The 17,049-nt window shown below is 35.9% G+C and overlaps 1 long non-coding RNA gene across 1 annotated transcript; it reads left to right on the top strand.

Annotated features, from left to right (window-relative positions):
- The first annotated feature begins 653 nt into the window (after positions 1-653).
- On the top strand, positions 654-5,496 carry LOC311299066. The gene is made up of 3 exons (XR_014629041.1): positions 654-928; positions 4,382-4,404; positions 4,777-5,496. It is a non-coding gene; the product is annotated as an uncharacterized lncRNA (long non-coding RNA).
- The last annotated feature ends 11,553 nt before the right edge of the window (positions 5,497-17,049 follow it).

The following is a 17,049-nucleotide window of genomic DNA, read 5'->3' as shown; positions in this document are numbered from 1 at the left end:
CCAGAGGAAAAGTGTTCAAAAACACCGCATCCAAAACAAATATTTCTATGAATTTGAATGTAAAAATGTTGTAACTTCTCAGTAATGATTTCATGTTTAAGTGCAACTCCATTAATATGAATGGCATATTTAATCTAAATGTTTATAGCCTATCAGAAGTAAAACATAGTTTAAGTCATTATTTTTTTTATTTATATATTTGCGTCAGTTTCACTAAACGGCCCAACGCGCTCGCTGGCGCGGACATTTAAGAAGGGATGGATATTTGCTTCAAGTGACAAGCTTAGTGAGTGAAATTATATTTGTATTATGTTTCTGTATATGTTACATTTTCTTTTGATTTTCTGTCTAAAAGTGACCAAAAAGACACTTAACTTCAGCTCACCATCGGTGTCGCCAATTCCCTTTGTCTCCAGAATGTGCGTACGCACGGCTCAATGTTTGCTTAAAGGTGCGCACATTCTCCCGTCAAGTTTGTTTTTTATAGATCACAACCTTTGCGTGGGAACTGGCGTACGTACGTTTAAAGCCCCGTTTTGTGCGTACGCACGCTTTATAAATGAGACCCCTGGTGAATAAATGGTCGTTTATGTTAATCTAATAAAGTAAAAGTTATGCTATGTATGCAAGGAGGGTAAATGTTTATTCATTCCCAGATCCCAGCCACTCCTGGGCTGTAGATGGAGGAGCTGAACACGCAGCAACATCGAAAGGCCAGGTTCTGAATAGTATGGGATGAGGGAAAATACAAGTCTCTGATTCATTGCCCACAGTAGATGGCGGTAATGCTCTATCTGAGAAGCGAGCTGCCAATAAAAACGAAAAAGAAGAAGAAGAAGAAGATCCCAGCCACTGGGGGAGCTGTGACTGTTGTCAGAGAGAACATTTCCGGTTGGTAGGAAGTTATTGTGTTCCCATTTCTCTAACGGTAAGAACGTGCTCTCATGTGTCGTCTATATAATCTTACTAATCAGTATGTTATTACTGCTTATTCATAATATATCTAACATAATTTGAAGTATTTGTATATTAGTTGACGTGTATATGTTTATTTGTGAGAAATAAGCGTTAGTGGTGTTTTAATTTAATGAGGCTTGCTCATCGTGGTGTTGTAAAGCTAACGTTAATCTTAACAAAATAGCATGCAAAGGACAAGGTATTTTAAAATAATCATATATGTCGTGTGTTGTATAGATGAGGTGTTTTGAAGGTATATGATTCGTTTGAAAATGTTATTCTCGAATCCCGTGGTCGTTGAAGAGAGCATTAACGTTAGTTCAGTACGTGTAGGAAATGTGCGTATTACATTTTGAGATATCATGATTCATAAAAAACAACACGAAATGCGACAGACTAAAGTGCGTATTGTTCTGTGAGGTAAATATTCCGGTTGTCATTTGTAGTAATGCTCTTCGATCACGTTTAGCGTCCATTTAAACAATATATTATTCGGATTCATTCATCGGAATGAATTCAGATTGTACGAGTTTTGTTCGTAGATGATTAAAATACGTTCACGATCTACTTTTGAAGAAATATATTATCATGCAATAGCACACGTTTTATCAGTTTACTTCTGGCGTTTCCGCCTAAACATAGCCTATACTGTACAACGCGACGTGCATTGACATCACATGTTAATGCAGAGGTAGAGTTACACTCACGGGACACTGCAATTCAGTAAAGGGCATTATTTGTATTTGCACAGTTAAATATTTCATTCGTGTGCTGATGCGCTGTTCATGCGTGTTTCTGAGCGCATTAAACCCGAAGTGTATGTTAGACACTTAAAGCCTGTTAAACAGCGCCTTTGGTTAATGGACTAAGTTGGCTTTGTGTCTTATTAAGCCAATACTTGTCGTCAAAAGATTTACGTAAACACATTTGATTTATGACTAAAGTGAAAGCAAGCAAACATTTGAGAGAAAACTGGGTGCGAGTCATGCGTGTATATTAGACGCGTCGCGTGCAGGTCTTAAAGTGACAGAGTAGCCTTATAATAAATATGTTTCGGCTTATCATTAAAAGAAAAGTTCATCCAAAAATGATAATTGTGTCATTTTTTACTCATTCTAAATTTGCTCCAAACCTGTATTAATTTCTCTGTTTTGCTGAACACAAAATAAGATATTTTGAATAATGTGTCTATCCATAAAGTTGCTGACCTCCATTGAATTGCATAGTAGGAAAAACTAACTACTAAGGAAGTCAGTGGGGACTAGGAGAAATAACTATTTGCTGTTGACTGAGAACTTTAATAGTAGCTTTAATACGAATCAATCTATAAATACAGTAAAGTCAATTTGGTATTTTATTTGTATATATATTTTAATGTTACTGTTTAAGACCTACTGTAGGTGAAAAGTAATAATATATAAAGGATTGTTTATTTGAATATTTTGGTGTGTATATGTAATGTGTATCTTTGTTTGTAATTTTTAATAACAAAGAAAATATTGACAAAGATTTTTATGTTTGCCACTTTGGCCTAAATGCTTGCAATTATTATTTTTTTTTGTTACATTTTGTTACCTTGTAATTAGGGTTGGGCAGCGATTAATTGCGATTAATCGCATCCGAAATAAAAGTTTGTGTTTACATAATATATGTGTGTGTACTGCGTATAATTATTTTGTATATATAAATACACACATATGTATGTGTATATTTAAGAAAAATTTGCATGTATATACTGTAGATATATTTATACATAATTTATATTATATATGAATATTTTATATATAAATACAACATTTTTCTTAAATATACACATACTTACAGTATGTGTGTATTTATATAGACTAAATAATTATACACAGTACACACACATATTATGTAAACACAAACTTTTATTATGGATGCGTTTAATCACGATTAATTGTTGCCCAACCCTACTTGTAATGTTTTGTTTAAAAGTAGGGAGATTAGTTTGGCTGTAATGCTCAGTCACTTGCAAAATGGTAAAACCAACAAAAAAAGAACTGTGATAAAATCGTTAATTGTGATTTTTTATTTTATTTAAATAATCGTTATATGATATTTTTGCCACATTGGCCACTTTTACGTGCATGTATGTATTATATACTGGTTTGTTATTTTTTAATTTAAGTGTTCATTGGGATCCTGACATTTATATTGATGTGTTTTGTTTCATTACTGCAACGAAACAGCTGGTTTACAGAATATTATTTGTAATTATTTCTCTACTTTATTCTACTATTAATTCTATACAGTAAGTATATAGTGTAACATATACATATGTGTTAGCTTAGTGCTGAACAAATAATTGCATTTGTGATATGATGAAATTCAATTTTTTTTAAGTGCAAAGCTGCGGTTACAGTATGGTCCCATGATGTGCGAGAGTAAACCAGTTTGTATTGCAGATGAAGCATCAACTTGGCACGCTACGCATATAGGAAATAACAGTTTGTTTAATTTATGTGATATTGTGTTATAGATTCTCTCCAGCAATTCTGTATTGATTAAGATAATTTCAGATTTATGTCTGAGCTTAGTTTTAAACAGATGCATGATGATGCTTGTGCTTTACAAACAACCATATTCTGCTTGTTTCTAATTCCTCTCTGTCACACACACACACACACACGACACCACTCGAACCTTACGAGAAATAATCTTTAATGAAGTTTGACGGTCTGCGCGATGGCATGCGTAGAAACACGTATGTGCAAATAAAAGTGTATATGCATAGTGTTGCCTCTGTGCTACTTTACAAATTCTAATTATGTAGGCCAGCACTCTTAAATATTATAAATAAATGCATTGAGTTGCATTCTGCTCCTATCCTCAATTAAATATTTAAAATTTACTCCATTGGTTTCACATCCAAGGCTTAAGCTAGTCCAAGGGTAAAATGCATGTTTGAGTGATTTTAGACATATCTTAAAATATATATTATATTATCAAAATATATATTATTTAATATCATTGTTTTGTCTCAATATGCACAATAGTAATGTTTTTTGTAGGGCATGTTTATAAAACCTACTTAAATATCATAATTGAACTAAGGCCTAATCCTGGTTTAGGTTAAGCCCTGTGTTTGAAATGATGCCACTGAGATTAATTTGTTTCTAATTTGGAGAATAACTGTGAAATTATTACAAAATAAAATCATTAAAAGCTCAAATATTTTTAATAGTGATTATTTGGTGAATGTGTAATGTAGTACATTTTTAATAGATTGAGAAGACTAATTATATAATATTTTTTTAATGAATTTTATGAGTTTGTCTTTTTAATGAAACAAATACTGATCATCATTGAAATTGATTATTATAATTGATTATTATAATTGGTGACTAATTGTCTATTAATGTTGTGTGAACTGAATTTGAGCTTTTTCCTTGTGTTTCAGAAGACTTTCAGAAGTCATCTAAGGTAAGGCCTGGTAAACTATTTTTTATCTATGTGAAAATATAGGTAATACAAGGCATTGTGTAGAAGTTAAATACATGCTTTATTTTACAGTTTACAAGTTAATTGAAAGCATATCAATTGGTCGTTGGTAATTTAGTTATAATGAAAAACTATTTTTGTGTCCGTGTATTTTTGTGAATGTAAACACATTTGTAATGTGTTCAGGAGAATGTTTTTGTCAAAAAGGATGTACAAATTAAGGGCACAAATAAATATATATATATATTTTTTTTACTTTTTACTTATGAAGTTATGATGAATGTTGTGTATAAAACATTTTAGGCTAGTGTGTACTAAACTTGTTTCTGTCTGTGTGTTTTCATATAATTGCAGATGCCACGCGGAAAGGGTTTCCGTCGGTCCCGGGCGGCAAAGAGGAGGAATGCTGAGCGCGTTCTGCTCACTTCCTCCATGGACTTGGCTGAGGTTATGCCTCCTCTTGAAAAAAAGGCATCGTCCTCTGGTTCTACTATCGAGAGCCTGGATTTCCAAAACTTTCCGGCAACTGCCAAAAACTTCCAAATACCTTCCAAAAACCTTCCAATGACTTCCAAAAACCTTCCAATGACTTCCAAAAACCTTCCAATGACTTCCAATAACCTTTCAATGGCTTCCAATAATTTTTCAATGGTTTACAATAATCCCTCAATGGTTTACAATAACCCTTCAATGGCTTGCAATAATGTTTCAATGGATTCCAATAACCTTCCAATGTGTTCATCTCTTGATGTCGATAACTCTGATTATTTTTCACAGAGAGTCTTACAGGGTTCCTTCCATCAGGGTGATTCCCGATTTGGTTTCAACAGTGGCAGACAGTGTGCAGCAAACAGCATCACAGCAGTCATGATGAGTGTTCTGAAGGATGTGCTGACGTGGACAAGAGATGACCTGGATGCTGTTCTGTTGCATGGAGATGAGCTGTACACATCCATGGACTTTCAGGGGAAGATCAATGATTCAGAATGGCGTGGTTATGTTGCTGTTCCAGAATTGCCAACTGTGCACACACTCTTCAACACAACATTCTCAATAAAGATGTCAGATTCTCTGAGTGGTGTTTTTGGTAATGATGTGTATGATGGAGCATTGAGAGGTGTGTGCATGTCTATAGAGGATGCACTTCAGAGGGCCCTGTTTCAGTCTGATGCATGTTTGTTGAACATTTATGGCTACATTTGTGCAGTTATAAAGGTGGGGTCAACATTTGCTGTAGTCGATTCCCATTCACGTGATGATAAAGGTATGGTTAAATCTAATGCAGGCACAAGCGTAGTAGTTTATTGTGATGACATTTACATGTTGTTTAATCATGTTGATAACCTTGCCACATCACTGAAAGGTCAGGGAGAATCATTTGAAGTGACGGGTGTGACAGCAACAGTAATCGATAAGGCAAGTGCTGAGACACGTTCATGTAGGTCTGTTCAACAAGGCAACGTCGCACAAGTTTCACCTACGAGAGCAGCAGAGCAGACTAAGTGTGTCGGAGACTGTGGTGAACGAACACGTGCAGAGAAACCAGCAACTATGTGCAAATCTGTTAAGACATGTCTAGATTCAAGTAAGAAAGATAAACGGGTGCAGACCACGTTGAAAGTTTCACATGTAAGCAAGTTGCATGATAATGTATTAATGGATGATGTCATTGTTGGATCTACAGTTAATGCAGAGTTCAGCTCCAAACCTTTAACTGTTGAGACAATGTCATGTAAGTCTGTTAAAAAAAGCGTCACACAAGTTTCACCTACGAGAGCAACAAAGCAGAGTAAGTGTGTTGCAGACACTGGTAAACAAACACGTGTAGACAAACCAGCAACTATGTGCAAATCGGTTGACACCTGTGTGGATTCAAGTAAGAAAAATAGATGTGTACAGACCAAGTCAAAACTTTCACATATGAGCAAGTTACATGAGAATTTATTAATGGATGATGATGTCATTATTGGCCCTACAGTAAATGCTGAGTTCAGTTTTAAACCGTTAACATCTGCAGATCAGAATCTTTTGTGTGTACGCTTACAATTGACTAATGAAAGCGCTGTTGTTCAAGCCACTAATGTGTGTTCTTTAGGAGTACCATGCAAAACAAAAAGCATTAAAGGAGACGGTAACTGCTTGTTTAGATCAATAGCACATGCAGTTTGCGGCAATCAAGAGAAACACCTGAAAATCAGGCGTGCAGTTGTCAAACATCTGGAAGATAACAGTTCTAAATTTGTGAGATACTTAAGAGAAGAGGACAGATCAATGACAGATTATTTGACACAGTCTAAAATGAATTTTTCCGGAACGTGGGGAAGTCATGTGGAATTATTTGGTCTAGCTGACTTTTTTAAAATAAAAATAATGACCTTTAACGATGACAGATGGAATGCCCACGCCCCTACCGATCAGTCATTTACAGATAATGCAATCTATTTGAAGCACTGCAATGGAAATCACTATGAAGTTGTTACATGTGTTAAACATAGAAATCAAGAAAATGTTTGTGCACAAGCTTGTAACATTGAAGTGGATGATCAGAGCATAAATCGCTGTTTGCGAAAAAGGAAATTGAATGATACAGATGAGAACTCTAAATGCAAAAGAGCACGTGAGCGATACCACAACAACGCCGATTTCAGGCAGAAAAAGATTGACAACGCTAAAAAAAAATACCATGAAGACAAAAATTATAAGCAGAAAAAGATTGATAACTGTACGATAAAATACTGTAAAGACAGTCATTATAAGGAGAATAAACTTGAACATCTTCGAAATAAATATAAGAACAATATTAATGTACAGCAGTCAAAACGTGCAAATTCCAAGATTAAGTATTCCACAAATGCTCTTTTTCAAAAACTTGTTCAACACTATTCTCAGACCAAGTATAAGAGTAATAAAGCCTTTAGAGCAAGCGTATGTGATTATTCAAAGAGAAAATATCGCAGAAACTTCGCATTTAAAACAAGTGTTTGTGAATACTCAAAGAGAAAATACCATGATGATGAAAACTTTCGTATGAGTAAAAAACAAAAAAGATCTGAAATTTCTGCAAAACAGAGGGAGAGACAGAAAGACATTGATTTCACTATTAATCAGTTTCATCAAGAAGTCAGAACAGGTCCAGAATTTGTTTGCTCTGTTTGTCATCGTTTATTGTTCAGAAAACAGGTTGTTGAATGTCGAAGAGATTGCTATAAAACCAGAGGTCAACAAGTTAATGATTTGGCTGAAAGATGCATCACACTTAAGTATTTACATAAATGCAATACTGAATGTGAGAATAGATGCCATTTATCAGGTAATTCGGCTTGTAAATTGTGGATTTGCTTTACATGTCATCGTAAAATCCTTGGTGGGAAATTGCCTGAAGAGAGTGTTGCCAACAACATGCATTTGGTGGACGTTCCAAAAGAACTAAAAGGTCTGAACTCTTTAGAAGAACATCTTATTGCACGCAATATTCCTTTTATGAAGTTGCTTTGTCTTCCCCGTGGAAAACAGAATGGCTGTCATGGACCTGTAGTGTGTGTTCCTGTTAATACCACAGATGTCTCAAATATTCTCCCACGTAATGAATGTGATGACCACATGATAAGAATAAAACTGAAACGGAAATTAACATATAAAGGCCATTATGAATATAAATATGTCAGCACTGATCGTGTCAGACATGCACTGTCTTATTTGATGAGACATAATAAATGGTATAATGATGTTGAGTTTAATGAGCAGTGGGTAAACTCTTTGAATGCAACTGATGAATCAGACAAGGATGCTGATGATTTTGAAATGGAGGAACAAGATGTAACTGATCAAAATGATGATGATAATGGAGCTGGAGATGACCCAGAGGAAGATATAACCTATAATAAAGAACAAAATGGTCTTCTGTCAGACACATCACTACAACCTGTTGATCTGGGTTCAGAAATGATTGATCAACATTTTCAGGATGTACTAAATGTTGCTCCAGGCGAAGGTAACAGTCCTGTTAGGCTGCTAACTGATAAAGACAATGAGGCAAAGTGTTTCCCTGTTCTCTATCCTACTGGTGCTCCAACATTTCATGATGAAAGACAGGAAAAAATCACATTGTCACGATATCTAAATGCAAGAATACTAAATGCAGATGGACGTTTTGCACACAGCACAGACTTCATTTTTTATGCACAGTATTTATCAGAAGTTGATCAAATTGTGTCTAATGTATCAATTGCACTGAGGAAAGGTTCTGAAAAAAATTGCTTAAAGGTAACACAGGATATGCTAACAAACTCCGATTCCTTACAAAGAATACTAAATTATGATGAAGGATATAAGTTCTTAAGACCAGTAAGAGGAACTCCTCCATATTGGATGTCTGCGCAAAAAGATCTGTTTGCCCTGATAAGACAACTAGGCATACCTACTTTCTTTGCATCTTTTAGTTCTGCTGACCTGAGATGGCCTGAAATGTTGAACACTATCATTAAACAGGAGGGTAAACAAATAAATGTTGATGAGCTTGACTGGTCTGAAAAGTGTGGACTTATAAGACGAAATCCTGTCACTGCAGCAAGAATGTTTGATCACAGATGGCATTGTTTTCTGAAAAATGTCATAATGTCACCAGCAAAACCTATTGGCCAGATAAAAGACTACTTTTATCGTGTTGAATTTCAACAGCGTGGTTCTCCTCATGTCCACTGCCTGTTTTGGGTGAAAGATGCTCCAAAGCTCAATGATAATGACGCAGACAATGATCCTGTGGTTGCTGAGTTCATTGACACTTACATCACTTGTGAGACACCAACAGAAAATGATACTGTACTTTACGAAACAGTGAACAGTGTTCAGAAGCACAGCACAAGACATTCAAAAACATGTCGGAAGAAAAATACAGTTTGTAGATTTAATTTCCCACGACCACCATCCAGTCGTACGTTTATTACAAGACCAAGTAATGCAGATGAGTTGAAAGGTAAAGATGGAGATGACACAGCAAGTGCAATTATAAAGAAAGTCAAAACTGCTTTAAATTCTGATGTCAATTTTGATTCAGTTGATGCCTTTTTTTCATCTATTGGGATTAATCAAACTATGTTTGAAAAAGCATACAACAAGTGTACCAAAAAGAAAAGTATTGTCTTGAAAAGAAATCCAAAAGATGTTTGGGTAAACCAGTATAACAGAGATTTACTGCGTGCGTGGCAAGGGAATATGGATATTCAGTATGTGACAGATGCTTTTTCTGTAGTGGTCTATATAATCAGTTATATCACAAAAGCAGAACAAGAGATGGGTCTGTTACTCCAGCGTACTCAGAGCGAAGCGATGAACGGAAATCTTGATGCTAAAGAGTCATTAAAACAGTTGGGAAGTGTCTATCTGCATAACAGAGAGATCTCTGCTCAAGAGGCAGTGTACAGACTGACAGGCATACATTTGAAGGAATGTTCTCGTAAAGTACAATTTATTCCGGTAGGACAAAATCCTGTAAAGATGAGCTTGCCTCTGAATATGCTCCGAAACAAAGTGGAAAATGACCAGTCTGATGATGAAAGCAGTTTTTGGATGACAAGTCTTATTGACCGGTACAAAAACAGACCAGAGAAAGAGCCACTAGAAAATATATGTCTTGCCAGTTTTTGTTCTGAGTACAGAGTTCTGACAAAATCAGAGGTTTCCTCACATAACAAAACAGCTGAAAATGAAATAATTCAACTCAATAATAACAATGGCCATGTCAAACGAAGGACACGAACTGAACCTGCAGTAGTGAGGTATCCAAGGTTTTCACCCACTAAAGATCCAGAAAAATATTATCATTCATTGCTGCAGCTTTTCTTACCATATTACGATGACTGTGATCTGAAGCCGTGCAACTATACCACATATGAGGAGTTCTACAACACTGGTGTCATAAAAAGTGGTTGTGAAGTGAAACAAGTGAAATCCATTGTTGATGGCAACAGAGAATTGTTTGAAAAGGAAAGTGACAAAATAGACCGAGCTAAACAGCTTTTAGAGCAAGATGTGGATTTAGAAGATGCTTGGGCCCAGATATGTCCTGAAACAGAAAAACAGCGTGATGAATGCATAGAACTGATGAAGGATAAACTATTGCCTGATGAAGGTGACACTCAAGAACTTATTCCAGATCTTACAAGAAACCCTCAAACTGTGTGTACTATTGAGACAAACCACAGAACAATGCCAAGAGATGATGCACTGCATTTACTGAGGTCACTAAATGAGGAACAATCTGCTGTGTTCTACAAAGTGCGAAAGTGGTGTCTACAGAAAATACTTGGACAAAACCCTGAACCATTTAGATTATTTCTTACTGGTGGAGCAGGCACAGGAAAAAGTCATCTAATTAAGGCAATACAGTATGAGTCTTCCAGACTGTTATCTCAGCTGTCTGAGAATCCTGATGACGTTACTGTACTTTTAAGCGCATCTACAGGAGTTGCCGCATATAGCATCGGAGCTTCCACATTACATAATACATTTCTAATCGGTGTAAACGTCAGACTGCCATATCAGCCTCTTAGTGATGACAAAATAAACTCTTTACGGACAAAATTGGGTAGTTTGCAAATTTTGATTATTGATGAAGTGTCTATGGTTGACCATCGTCTTTTGTCATATATTCACGGAAGGTTGCGACAAATAAAACAAACTGGTGACTACTCTCTCTTTGGAAAAGTGAGTATTCTTGCAGTCGGAGATTATTTTCAGCTTCCGCCTGTTAAAGGAACTGCTCTCTATGCTGATGCAAAAGGAGTAAACCTATGGGAGAATAACTTTGAACTTGCTGAATTAACTAAAGTTGTTCGACAACAAGATTCAAGTTTTGCTGAAATGTTAAATCGGCTCAGAGTACGTAAGAAAACCGAATGTCTTGCCACAGCTGATATTGCTATGTTGAAAAACTGTGAAACAGGAGAGAATTGTAATGATCTTCACATATTTGCTACGAATGCCGAAGTTGATAAATACAACATTGAAAGACTTCATGATTGTTGTCCAGAGGCAATCAGTATACATGCTCAAGATTATGTGAAAAATTCCAAAACTGGACGAATGGAACGTAAAGTTGGATTTCATACGAAAGTTTTCAACTCATGTTTGTCTGCATGCGTTTCCCTGGGTATTGGAGCAAGGGTCATGTTAAAAAAAAACATTGATGTTGCAGATGGTCTCGTCAATGGAGCCTTTGGTACAGTGGTCCACATCAGTGAAAGTCGAAACAGTGATGATGATTTCCCATCAGCCATTCATGTGGAGTTTGATAATCCAAATGTCGGTAAAATTCAGAGATCTAAAACACACCAGAGATTTTCACAAAATTCAACAGTAATTGAAGTACAAGAAGACCAAGTCACAAATGATGGTGGTATAAGGCGTCAGTTTCCTCTCAGATTAGCATGGGCATGTACAGTTCACAAAGTGCAAGGACTCACAGTAGATAAAGCTGTTGTATCACTGAAAAAAATCTTTACAGCAGGGCAAGCATATGTTGCATTGAGCCGTGTAAGATCTCTCAGTGGCTTAATAATTGAGGACTTTAAAGAGTCAGCTATATTTTGTAATGACAGAATTGAGTTGGCCTTGAAAGATATGCCAAAATTCCCTTTGGAAGAGTACAGTTTCACTAAATCACTTGGTACATTCAGAATAGCGCTGCTTAATGTACAAAGTCTGAAAACTCACTTTCAAGATGTTCTTGCACATAAAGCTCTGATGAATGCTGATTGTATTTGTTTGACAGAAACGTGGCTAAATGCTGAGGACAAAGGACAAGAACCACAAATACCAGAATTTGTGTTCAAGCACAACCCCAGAGCTAAGTGTTATGACAACAGTACTGCTGTTTTTACTGATCTAAAACATCAGAGAGGAGGTGGAGTTGGAATATATTGTTCTGACAAAATTGAGTGTAACGTCTTTACTCCTGAGAACTGGAACTTAGAATGGTTGTACTTTACAGTTCCACATGTCAATTTGACTGCTGCAGTTTTGTACAGGCCTAGTTCATATAAAACTGACATGTTTCGACAGCAGCTATTACAGGTTATTGAAGAGACAGAAAGGCATCCAGGAAAGAAAGTAATCATGGGAGACTTTAATGAAGACATCTTTACTTCATCTACACTTGTGAAGTTAATGGAAACTCATGGATACAGTCAACAGGTACACAATCCAACTACAGAAAAAGGTACATTAATAGATCACGTTTATACCAAAGATATGGAAGGTATAAGTGTTGATGTTGTGCAAACTTACTTTAGTTTTCACCAGGCAATACTCATTTCACTGTTGTGATCATATTTGTGGTAAAGATTCCGCCTGCCATTGGGGGAGGAGGTGGGTAGGGAGGCAATAGACAAGGCGGCTCCCTAGGGGAGGGTAAGGTACTGGACACTGGGTTGGCTGGCACAGGGGTTGATTGGCATAGGGTTTATTTTTAAATGTTTTTAAATTTGCATCAAACTACTGAATGTCTTTTTAATTATGAGTAAACCAAAGTTGTTTTTTTTAATCACTTTTTCTTGCGGCTATAAATGGATCATTTTTGCACCTATGTTCCTTAGATATATAATAGCTATTTATCATGCCCCCTCTCCAAAATAGAAATCCTGATTCACCCTTACCATGGTCATCATGGTGTGTAAATTACCACTAAAAGTTTATAGGGCAGACATTTGAAAAAGTCATTGCCACTGTTGAGAACGTGATTGACTTGAGTTTATCTATATTCACCAACGCATTTGGACCAAGCAGTCAGGCACGAGACCACTTCAAAATTGTTTAACTTATATTATTTTATATATATTTGTTCTATAGTTTAAAATTGTGCCAATCAACCCCATAATCCATAGTGGATTTTAAGTAGGGCATGCTGCAGGAATTAGAAGATAAAATTATGGTAGTAACTACAAATTATGTTTATGTATACATAGATTTATATGACATAGATATACTAATTTACAAGAGCGGATTCAAAAACGATGATCAAACCTGCACAGCTGCTGTCTTAAAATGACAATGACTTATTGTCCATATAACAGTTTTTGTTTTGTTGAGACATTGGTTCATTTTTTTATTTAAAATTGTGTCAGCCAACCCAGTTCTCCTCTTTTTTTTCTTCTTACTACATTTTTTTTAAGCTTGAATCAGCAACTTTGACCTATTATGCAAAACCACACCCATTAAGAGTCATAACTTCACAACATGGTTTTAGCTTGACATTTGGACTATGGGGCCAGACCATCATATTAGGTTTCTAGGATTCAAATGACATATTTACTTAATTTTTTTAAATAACAGGTATCAAAAGATTTTTTGCATTAGTTCTGAACAGAGATTCAGAATGGCTTCCTCACAAGCTATGTCCATGCTGTAAAGTAGTTGCTTTCGGTGAACATTTTGTCAGTTTGTAAGTAGAACAAGCAATTTTCTGTTTAGCAAATGGTCATTTTTTATTTTCTAAAAGGTTTAAAATAAACTAGCATGTCAGATAAATTTACATCAAAATCAAATACATTGTAAATTAAGGACATATAATGTGATTTTCTTTAACTAGCTAAGGTGTTTTTCTTCAATATCGTCATTCAACAGCAAGTTTTATGCTGAAGATATGAAGATGAAGAAATGCAGTTCTACTTACAGCACTGTTTTTATTCCCTATGATGTAATACTCTTATACATTTTGTATACAGGGAATTTTATTTATTCATTTAAGTAAATTATGATTTTATTTTTTTATTTTTTTATGTAAGATGCCAAAATTTGTAGTGTTACTTTCACATTCTCTAGCAGAAACTTTCTCAAGCAATAAACAATCTGGAGCTTATGGACAACTGGACTTTTCAATCTCTGCTCAGAAATGTACCATCTCATTCTTCATCTGAACAAAAACAAGTGACCATCTCCTGTTAAAAGAACATTTCATGTCTTACCATCTACAACAACACAGGAAAGGGGAAAAAAGGAAAAGCAGGCATTCTTGTTCAACAAAGCATCATCTTCACAGAGATGTGAGTATACTTATTATTCATTCAATACTGTTTTGAATGTGCTTTTCATAACCATATTATTCATACAATTTCTTATGTTGCATAAAACTACATTAAACAACAACATTTTGTTTTACTATTTTGTAGGACTATAAGGACACTACAAGTCATCCTTCTAGTTCAAAACAACTGACCATCTGATCAATCTATTTGAGAAAACCCCCCACTTCATTTGATGCACAGCACACAACAAAAAGACTGCACTTTGCTAAAACTATGCTACTAAATACAGACCTGATGTGAGTATTAATAGTTTTTTTATTAATGCTATTTTATTAATGCTTAACTTTAATATTCAGCATTTTGTATGTTAAAACATCATTGAAAAGTATTTTGTTTTGTTATATTTGTAGGTATACTATGAGGCCATTTCAAAATTATACAGGATGATACACAGATGTGGCATAGTCATGACAACATGCATACTTCCTGAAGCAGAATTTGTTCACAACAGGACAGTAGTACAAAAAATAACTCTTTTTCATTACACTTTGTATTTCAATGTGGATACAATTTATATTCAATGTATTTTTATAAAATGCATTCTTTGGATGTATACTTGTAACTGCAATGTTAACAAAATGATATTGCATTTACAACTGTAGATACTCTTAATTTCTTATAACCACATGAGATTATTTCGTCTGTCATTTAAACAAGTTATTTCTTTCTAAGAAATAAGAGTTATTTCTTATAACTACACGTTATAATTTCTTATAACGTCCTTGATTTAAATGTACCTACCATGTAGTGACAAGTCCCATATGTGTGGTTTTGCATAATAGGCAAGGCTTAAGAGTAGGACTGAAAACTTGCTGTAGGCATCAATATTATATATGTCTTATTTGTTTTAGAAGTCCTATTGTAATTTTCATTTTGTTCAAATTTTCCTGTTTACTACCTGTTTTCTGAGCTGCTTATCTTTGTAGTGTGTTCTTATTTGTTTGCTTGGTTAGCCATTATGCTTATTTGTGTCTATTTTAGTTCATTATTATCTCTTATGTATTCAAAGTCCTTTGTTTCTTCAGCTCATTGCAAGCGATTTTCTCAGTTTGATAAGCTGTTTGATTTTGATCTCTGTTGGCCTATTGTACCTCTGCTTCAATGGTCCCTCATCATTCAGACTCTGCCATGGTCTGTGATCCGCCTGGTTCCACAGCAGACTTCCAGGCCTAACACTATGTCTGCACCCTTCAATCCCGCCAGCTTCACCATCATCCTCATTCCCGCCAGCTTCACCTTGACCTGCATATCTTCCATCTCCACTTGGTCGCCTGGTCCACTGGTATCAAAGTGATTCTCCAACTCTCTGGGTCCATCAACGCATCCCAACAAACAAAACATCTTTAAAATTAATTTAATGTGAGTATATTTAATATTTAGAATAGGTGTTTTGCATATATTTGTCACTTGCATACTATTTGTTAATCTGCTTAACATCGTATAAAACTGCAATAAACAACAACATTGTATTTTACTGTGTTGTAGGACTTTGAGGACACTGCACATCATCTGTCATCTTCTAGTTAAAACAACTGACTCTGCCTGCACCCTCCAAAACACTGTAGTCCATCCCTCCAGCTCTATCACCTTTGTTACTTCCACCAGCTGTTCCTTAATCTGCAGATCTTCTACGTCCTCCTTGGCCCTCCAGAGCAGTGGTATCACCCTGGTTCTCCAGTCCCCCTCACTTTGCCTTGGTCTTCCATCTGATCTGCACTGGTCTGCACCATCTCCACAATGAGCCTCCATTCCTTCGGCTCCATCAAGGCACCCCACTATATCATTTCTGCCGTGGTAAGCTCCATTGATTTTGCATTGGTCTCTTTGTCCACTGCACACCCATGGGCTCTTCCTCCACTGGATGTTTTCCACGCTCTGCTCCCCCTTAGTCTTTCTGCCCCCCACCACAGTGGCTGTTGTGATGTTGTATTTAGGCATGAAGAGCTGCCTTTCGGAAGTGCAGGAACTGGGATGCTTCATTTTTGTTCTAGGACTGGTGTTTTGATTAAAAATAATTCAATAGTTTCTGAGTTTATACTTATGTTTATTTCCTGTTTTCTGAGGTGCGTATGTTTCTACTGTGTTCTCATTTCTTCAGATTCATTATTCAGACTCTGCCATGGTCTGTGATCCGTCTGGTTCCACAACAGACTTCCAGGCCTAACACTATGTCTGCACCCTTCAATCCCGTCAGCTTCACCATCATCCTCATTCCCGCCAGCTTCACCTTGACCTGCATATCTTCCATCTCCACTTGGTCATCTGGTCCACTGGTATCAAAGTGATTCTCCAACTTTCTGGCTCTATCAACACATCCCACTCTGTCATTCTTACTGAATAAAAACATCTTTAAAATGAATTTAATGTGAGTATATTTAATATTTAGAATTGGTGTTTTGCATATATTTGTCACTTGCATACTACTTGTTAATCTGCTTAACATCGTATTAAAACTGCAATAAACAACAACATTGTATTTTACTGTGTTGTAGGACTATGTGGACACTGCACATCATCTGTCACCTCCTAGTTAAAACAACTGACTCTG

Source organism: Rutilus rutilus, assembly GCF_951802725.1.
Source record: "Rutilus rutilus genome assembly, chromosome: 10".
Classification (NCBI taxonomy): domain Eukaryota; kingdom Metazoa; phylum Chordata; class Actinopteri; order Cypriniformes; family Leuciscidae; genus Rutilus; species Rutilus rutilus.
The sequence above is the reverse complement of the archived record's forward strand: the minus strand, read 5'-3'. Positions and strand labels throughout refer to the sequence as shown.